Raw genomic sequence first — 7,654 nt, forward strand, 5'->3', positions numbered from 1 at the left:
AAATCTATTTTATTTTCTACGCATATGCAGGTTTAGATTCAATTGATGAAAGCTATGGAAGAGAAATAACTGATGCATTAAGTTAAAGGAATATTATCAAGATAACTTGTCAAAACATAAATTTTTAACTTATTTATTTTATTTTGATGATTTGTACTTGTCTTGCGGAATTGTATGTATTGTTTGAATATTTAATTAAAATTAATAGATATTGTCATTTTCAAATTATTGCATGATAGTACCTTGAGAGCTGTGAGCAATCAGCTCACGTCCACGCTTTTCCGCATTAGGTTGGGGTGTGACATATGAAAGATCCGAAATATTACATATATAAACTCTACTAGCTTTTGAACCCGTGTATAACAGGGAATTTGTCAAATGACTGAAATTTAGGTATTTAATCAAATTTAATTTAGGGGTTTTCTTTTGAATTTATAGATTAATTTTAATATTATCACACACACTTCAAATGTTACATATTTAAATTTTACATTTTCTTAAATTTGAAATAATGTTTTAAGATTACATGAAATCAAATATCCGTGATTACCTAAACATATTAAGCTTGTTGTATATGATCAGTATCAATTTAAGCTAAATAGTGTTTTACAAATTGTAAGATTATAAATATTGTATTTATTTAACGAAATTTGAAGTACACACATAATTAAATATCTATTTAAACATATGTCACTAATTATTATACGATAATGGTTAATAAATTATTATTTAACTAATTTAATAATTCACTGTTTGATTTTAAACTTATTATAGATATTCAATAGTTTATATTTTTTTTAAATTATGGTTAATCTTTCTATATCTTATAGTAAAATTAGATGTAACGGATTAGTAAAAGTTATTGTGATTTAAATTACATTAAATGCATTTTTTTTCATATGAGTTACAATTAATGGGTCATATCAATTAAACCCATGACCCATGAGTAACATGGATTAAGGAGAGTATAGATTGGAAAATATGAGAGAAATTAAAGTTATGATTAAATGTAGTTATGACATATCATGCTTATTATTTTTGTTTATTGATATAGATAGATAATAAAAACATGTGCTCTTAACATTTTATTATACTAGTAAGTAAGTGATTTCCCTATCACTTCATGTGTGTACATATCCGGTGATCCTCCAAATAGCCTAGTGTGTGTGTTATATGAATGCACATCATATGGCTGTAAACTATGATTAAACGATCATCACATCTAATAAAGTATGTTTATTTAACGTAAGTATGATTGATCAAGATTTCAAAAGTGTACGGATGATGACCTTTTGATTGGGTGTCACAGTAAAAACACGTTTAACAGTGTCAGAAGCATGTCAATCCTATGATCATGATCCATTTATGGCAAAACCTAAACACACGAGACTTTATCTCTATTCATGCCATGTCATAGCGTAGTATGTTAAGCGGGTTAGTAAGAGCTAGCAGCAAAGCACACGGGCAAATCCTTTTGAAAGGTAGGTTTTGCATTAAGAATGGGATTTCGATCGAAGAAATTTACTGGTTTTAGTTCAAAACTTGAAGAAGCCGTCGGCATTATTGGAAAATCCTCTTGGCATGGTATATGATGAAAACCCAATGTGTACCATAACACGATGTCTTTGTTCTCAATCTCACGATTCCTGTTCAGTAAAAATAAGTTGTTATTAAGGGAGCTTATGTAGCTTACTAAACCAATTTAAGAATGCTAAAGGTAAATAAACATGACAAAAGGAAAAAGGTGATGAACATCGGTTTAACGTGACCTACAATTGTTTTATGTGACATATTTATCCGGCAATCGTATTACAACATACATTTTCGAATGATCATTTGAATACCTTAAACGATGACACTTAGAAAGGAGTTGATTACTATTTTGTGTATTTAAAAAAAAACATATTTATGACCTGAATAAATTTTGGCCCGTCATTAACCAGCCCAATCCAACTTACCTAGCAGACCATACAGCAATTGTATCTTCTCCTTTGCTTTGAGATACCAAAAGACCACCAGCCCATTCTTCACTTTTATTATGTGGAGTCACCCAAATCTAACACATTAACAAAAACCCATTTTACTCCATGTCCATCAAATTACATTAGTTAAATCATTATTTAATACCTGATTATTCGTAACAGCGGCCCGGATTTGTGGTGGATCATCTAGATCAAGCAAGCTAGCCGCGGTCCCACCAGGCACAATCTTGTAACCCGTTGGGTTACTCAATCTAGACCTCCGAGCCGGATTAAAGACATGAAATTCAGACGGTTTCGTATAGTTTTAGCTTAATCTTTGCATCGTCTTCCGTCTTTGCAACTTTTCTTTTAGCTTTTAAGTAACTTTTTCTAGGAGATTGACCCGGTAACGTTTTTTCTTTCACCAAGTTGACCTCAGCAAATGAATTGTTTAGGCCATCGATGTCCATATCGAGGTGATACGAGATGTAGTGGTCATGAACAACACCAATCACATTTTCTGATACCAGTGTCCCGGTCATGTCTTCGGTGCTGGAGATGTTGTATAGGCTTTCATATGGAGTTCCTTTCACCAAAAGCATTCCTGACAGCCCCACCTACGATGCAAAATAGTTAACTTAACTTAACTTCGTGTCAAGTTATCGCTGGTTAATAGGCCGTGAAAGAAATTGTTAGCTCTAAACAAAACTACAAATACCTCAATACGGATTACACCATCTGTTTGAAATTCCCAATCAAAGATATAATCATAGTTCCCAACGGATGCGACCATTCGAGCTACTAATGTCACCTTTGGCCTTGATTCTCTTATCTGTTTGTTTCAATTCAATAAGAATATTTATGAAATAAATAATAATAATAATAATAATAATAATAATAATAATAATAATAATAATAATAATTATAATAATGACAAAATAACAAATGCACGACTTACATCAAAACCCATGGCAGGAATTTCGGAATGCCTCCAACTAATATCTCCGGCGTAACGTTCAAATATGCAAATCATACTGGGTCTAACGAACGGTCGACCATCCGCACTCGCAAACACCCCATCCATATAATACGCGTATCTCGGGCAATCATTAAGTTCTACAAGGGTCATAGCCGTTGCACCAAGTCCATATTCACCTGTATCCATATACGTCTTGAAGTACCAAGACTCATCCGGGTCCATATATGGTACAAACACTTCCGATGCAAACCCTTTGTACATCACACTCCTATACTCCCCGTTCTCAGACCGAATCATGGCCTGGGATATTATCATCCCAGCCCGGATATCAGGCTTTAAATGGAAAACCCAATTGGCCCATTTCACCGTATGCCCATTTTCTACGGTGAAACTGGGCCCTTTAGGTTGTTCTATAGACATAGGATTAGGATCCATATCCTGGCTCATATCCGAAAACGGGCTTCTTGTTGTGTACCGGTAATCAGTATTAGTTTCCTTTGGTATAGGAATGTCACGACCGGTGTCTGTCAATTTAACGATCTCTCGTTTGTCCACATCCACCGTCACCGTTAGCCCTTCTATGGGCCTCATGTAATAGTTAGCAGTGTTTTGACTAGAATAACACTGGACTTTAACGATTCTTTTGCCCTCCTCATCCGGGCCAAACCAGCCCGGCGACGAGGAGGCGCAAACCAGATCGTTAAAGTCAACCCCTCTAGCAATAATGGACTTGTTAAACTCCAAGTCCGAATACATGACTTCTAATGCCAATGCCTGGTCCTCGTATGTTAGCATCGGGTAACCCGATCCGATGCTAACAACATCGTTTGTAACTATGCCAAGGTCCAAATCAACTGTTAGAAGATGGTTTTGTCCGTCTAAAACCGACAAGACAGATGCTCTTCTAGGTGGAAGTGGGTCGCATGTTTCCCAACCAAGTACTTGACTTTTGTCGGGTTCATCTAAAGTGAGTGTGTTGATGGATGGGAAGGAGGATGAAAAGGGTTCATACGCGGAGAGAATGGACCGGATGTTGTTGATTTCGGGTACGGTTAATGGGTCCAGCGGGTGAAGTGGTGTGTCTGTGAAGTGGTGGTCTGGAGTGTTGATGAGTGAGCTTGATCGGAGATTGTTGCAGCCGGAGCTCTTAGGTGGGTATCTTGAATAGGTTAATATAAAAACTACTACGGAGATTATAATGAAGAATTGAATACAAGAAGGATTCTCCATGTCTCTTTCTCTCTAGATACATAAGTAAAGTTATGGCCGGATGTAATGATACAAGGAATATATGCTTCAATTGGTTGCCACAAACATCGAAATAATTGCCACTGGAGCTCCATATTATTGGTACTAGAGATTATTTAATGTTTATAGGACAATGGAAACACCATCATCGTGTTTAGACGTGCACAAATCGGGTATTTAAAAAACCCGGATCCGGGTAGGAACCGGTTCCGGGTATGGTCAACAAAAGTCAAACCAGGTTCGGTTCCATAACCGGTTCCGGGTATAGTCGGGTATTTGACCGGGTTTTGACCAGTTCCGGGTCGGGTTTTGACCGGTTCCTCCGGGTTTTTTTCGGGTTTTTGACCGGTTCCTCCGGGTTTTTTCCACCGGTTCCGGGTCGGTTCCGGTTCCGGAACCGGCTCCGAGGAGAAATCCTATACCCGGTCAGGAACCGGTTCCGGGTATGGGTTAGAACCGGTTCCGGGTCGGTTCCACCGTTTCGGTTCCGGAACCGGTTATTTTGTGCACGTCTAATCGTGTTGTATCGTTTCAAGTAATATATACTTAATGGGGCTTGGTTGAGCCCCAAGTAAGCCAAGCAAAATCTGACACGTAGGCGTTGATGTGGCACAGGATCAAGCCCCTCAACCAAGCCTCAGAGGGTGTAGTGCTCCAGGTGATCAGGGGCTTGGTCAGGGCTTGATTGATTTTTTTTTTGTTATATACACAAATATAAATTAAAATACTTCATTAAAACATAAATAAAAATGAAAATAAAAAGAAAAATAAAAAGGAAAATAAAAAAATACATATAAATAGCGCTTTTATTTTTGTGTTGCCAATTCCTTCCGAATACGTTCTTTTTCTTCCTCCATTAACGCTTGGTCGTATGGCGGTAGGTGGCTAAAGTCTTTGGCTAGAAAAGCCAAACTCTTGAAACGGTTTCTTTTGTGTCGAGCTTCACCAATCGAGTGGATGCCACTTGACAATTCCTTAATTTCTTTTTTATAGTCGCCATCAACAACCGTTTTTTTCCCACGATCCCTACCCGTAGGGCGGCTACAACCTTGGTCTTTCAAATGACCTTCGGGCAAGTTTAGGTCGAAGTCAATATGATTCTCCGACCCGCTCGAAGAGACGTATGTGCCGGACGCACTAGTTTTTGTACGTTTTGCCCCATCGCCCATGTCCTCCGCACATAGTTCAATCCATTTAGAGCACTTTTTTAAAACCTCCCACAAGTAGCCCTCGTCAAACGTCTTCACCACCCCATACCTCCGCAACACCTCTTGTTTCCATTCATCATAAGTGAATTGGTAAACTGTGAGATCATCGGACCCACTCGGCTGCATTCGATTAGCATTGCGGTTATGTATGTTGGTAAACAATCCTACATATTTACGAGTATCGGTCCACCGACCCGATATCATATTATCGGTACGAGCCCTACTCCCCACTTGTTCATAAAAACATTCCCGAACCTTGGCCCAAAAAACTCGAGCGTTTTGAAAGTCGGCTACAAAATAAATAACAAAAAATGTAATAAGTACACATAAAACTTAAAAGAAATATCAAACAATAAAATTCACGAAATAACTTACCTGCGTTCCGATCTTGGGATATTTCAATCCAAGCTTTCGCCAACGCAAGCTTCTCGTCTTTAGACCACGGAGTAGTCTTCCGTTTCTCCGGTGCCGAGGGACCATCCGCTTCGCCAGTCTTCTTCCCCTTCTTTTTGTGGGATTGTTTTGCCGGCTCCGGTTGTGTTTCCGGGACCGAAAAATCAGGTTGTGACATCCCAATGAACTCTTGAAACGAATCTTCGTCCATGTAGTTACATTCCTCGGGAAATTGAGTGTCGTTGATGTTGCCCCAACCCAACATGGTTTGTAACTTGATAAATTCTTAAATTATTAGAGAGAAATGAAGTGAGAATGGTGTGTTATTATTATAAAATGGGGTAGTTATTTATAAGGTGTTATTAAAAAAAAAAAAAAAAAAAAAAACCGTTTAAACTAGCCAACGGCTAGTTTTTTTTAACCCCAAAGCCCAACGGCTCTTTTCTGTCCCGCGACCATAGCCACGCCGCCCAACCGCGCCCCAGCTCACCTGACCAGTGTAGCGGTGTTCGCGAGCCAAATCACCGACCACCTGGACCGCGCCCCGTCCTTCGCGAGCCACTACCCACGGCCTTAAATCATTATTATAAACCATTTATATGTGTGAAATAAGAGTAACTATAAAAGAATCATAATCAAATTATCTCCTACATGTTAAAAACAAATGACAATGATATAATTAATTTAAGGGCGTGTTTGTTTCATGGAATGAAATTGGAATTGAATTTATATAAGATTTGGAATTTGAATGAATTGGATTTGAAATCTAATCAAACAATGTTAATGGCGAAAACATTTTAGTTTTTTTGTTTTTTATTTATATTTTGCGTTATGATTTTTTTATTATTTTTTTAGAATTTTTTTATGGGATTTCTATTAAGCTCAAAAACCCCTCAAAAAAATATTCAAAATAAATAGTAAAAATTCATAACTCAAAATATAAATTAAAAACAAAAAAAGTAAAAAAACCAAAATGTTTTATTCGTTGTCCTCGTTAAAAAAAATATGAAATCCCTGTATTTGAAGGAACTGAATTCCAATTCTAATTTTTTGAACCGAACACACCAAAATGAAGTTAAGATTCCAATTCCAACGATACGAACACGCCATGTCATGGGATTTTAATTCCAATTCCTTTGAATTTCCACGAATTCTGTGAAACGAACACGCCCTAATAGTCTGCACAACGTGAGGGAAATCAATGCTTGGGCCGGAGAGAATTGAATACATATACCATCTTGAATGTTCTTTCTAACAAATATACCATGAAAAATCAAGCAATAAGAAAAAATGCGTAACGACTAATATTGGTGGTGCAAGTGTAGAGCTGCATAATGATATCGACAAAAGTCATGACGCAAAGTTATTGTGATAGAAGCTACAGCTGCACGAAAAGAGCTATTACTGCTACGACATAAGTCAAGAGAGTAGCAAATGATGAGTTTTTGTTTTAAGGGTGTAATTGTGTTGTAGCACCTCCTTGCCACGTCATCTTTTTTTATTATTTTCTTATTATAATTAAACTAAACAAATAAAAAGTCATTAAATTAATTAAATAAATAAAAATACATTAAAACAAAAAAAGAAATACATAACAAAAAAAAACATAAAGCTAATATCCATAATATTCTTACATTTTTTGAACTCGTCGTCCAATAATGCGGCATCTTCGTCTAATCCGGCCGCGACGAGGAATTTGTAGTGTTTACTCATTTGTCGCTATTCAAACGTAGCGGCAAACTTTTCGCGGTGTTTGTTGGAGGGTAGCGGTACGTTCCACGGTATGGGTTTCGAATCGACCGAACACCTCGTTTAGACATTCTACTTTTTCGTTAGCCCCACATTGACTCGTGATGACGACGAAC

At 37.2% G+C, this 7,654-nt stretch overlaps 1 pseudogene across 1 annotated transcript; it reads right to left on the reverse strand.

The window, feature by feature from the left end:
* Nucleotides 1-1,178: 1,178 nt before the first annotated feature.
* LOC143530011 (amine oxidase [copper-containing] gamma 2-like) lies at nucleotides 1,179-4,337 on the reverse strand (annotated as a pseudogene). The gene is made up of 5 exons (XR_013134777.1): nucleotides 2,920-4,337; nucleotides 2,680-2,793; nucleotides 2,128-2,578; nucleotides 1,959-2,056; nucleotides 1,179-1,646 (listed from the first exon to the last, which is right to left on the reverse strand). The product of XR_013134777.1 is annotated as an amine oxidase [copper-containing] gamma 2-like (transcript).
* Between the last annotated feature and the right edge of the window lie 3,317 nt (nucleotides 4,338-7,654).

Source organism: Bidens hawaiensis, unplaced genomic scaffold (genome assembly GCF_021521415.1).
Source record: "Bidens hawaiensis isolate Kalapana, Puna unplaced genomic scaffold, B.hawaiensis_p1.1 tig00000636_1, whole genome shotgun sequence".
NCBI classification, from domain to species: domain Eukaryota; kingdom Viridiplantae; phylum Streptophyta; class Magnoliopsida; order Asterales; family Asteraceae; genus Bidens; species Bidens hawaiensis.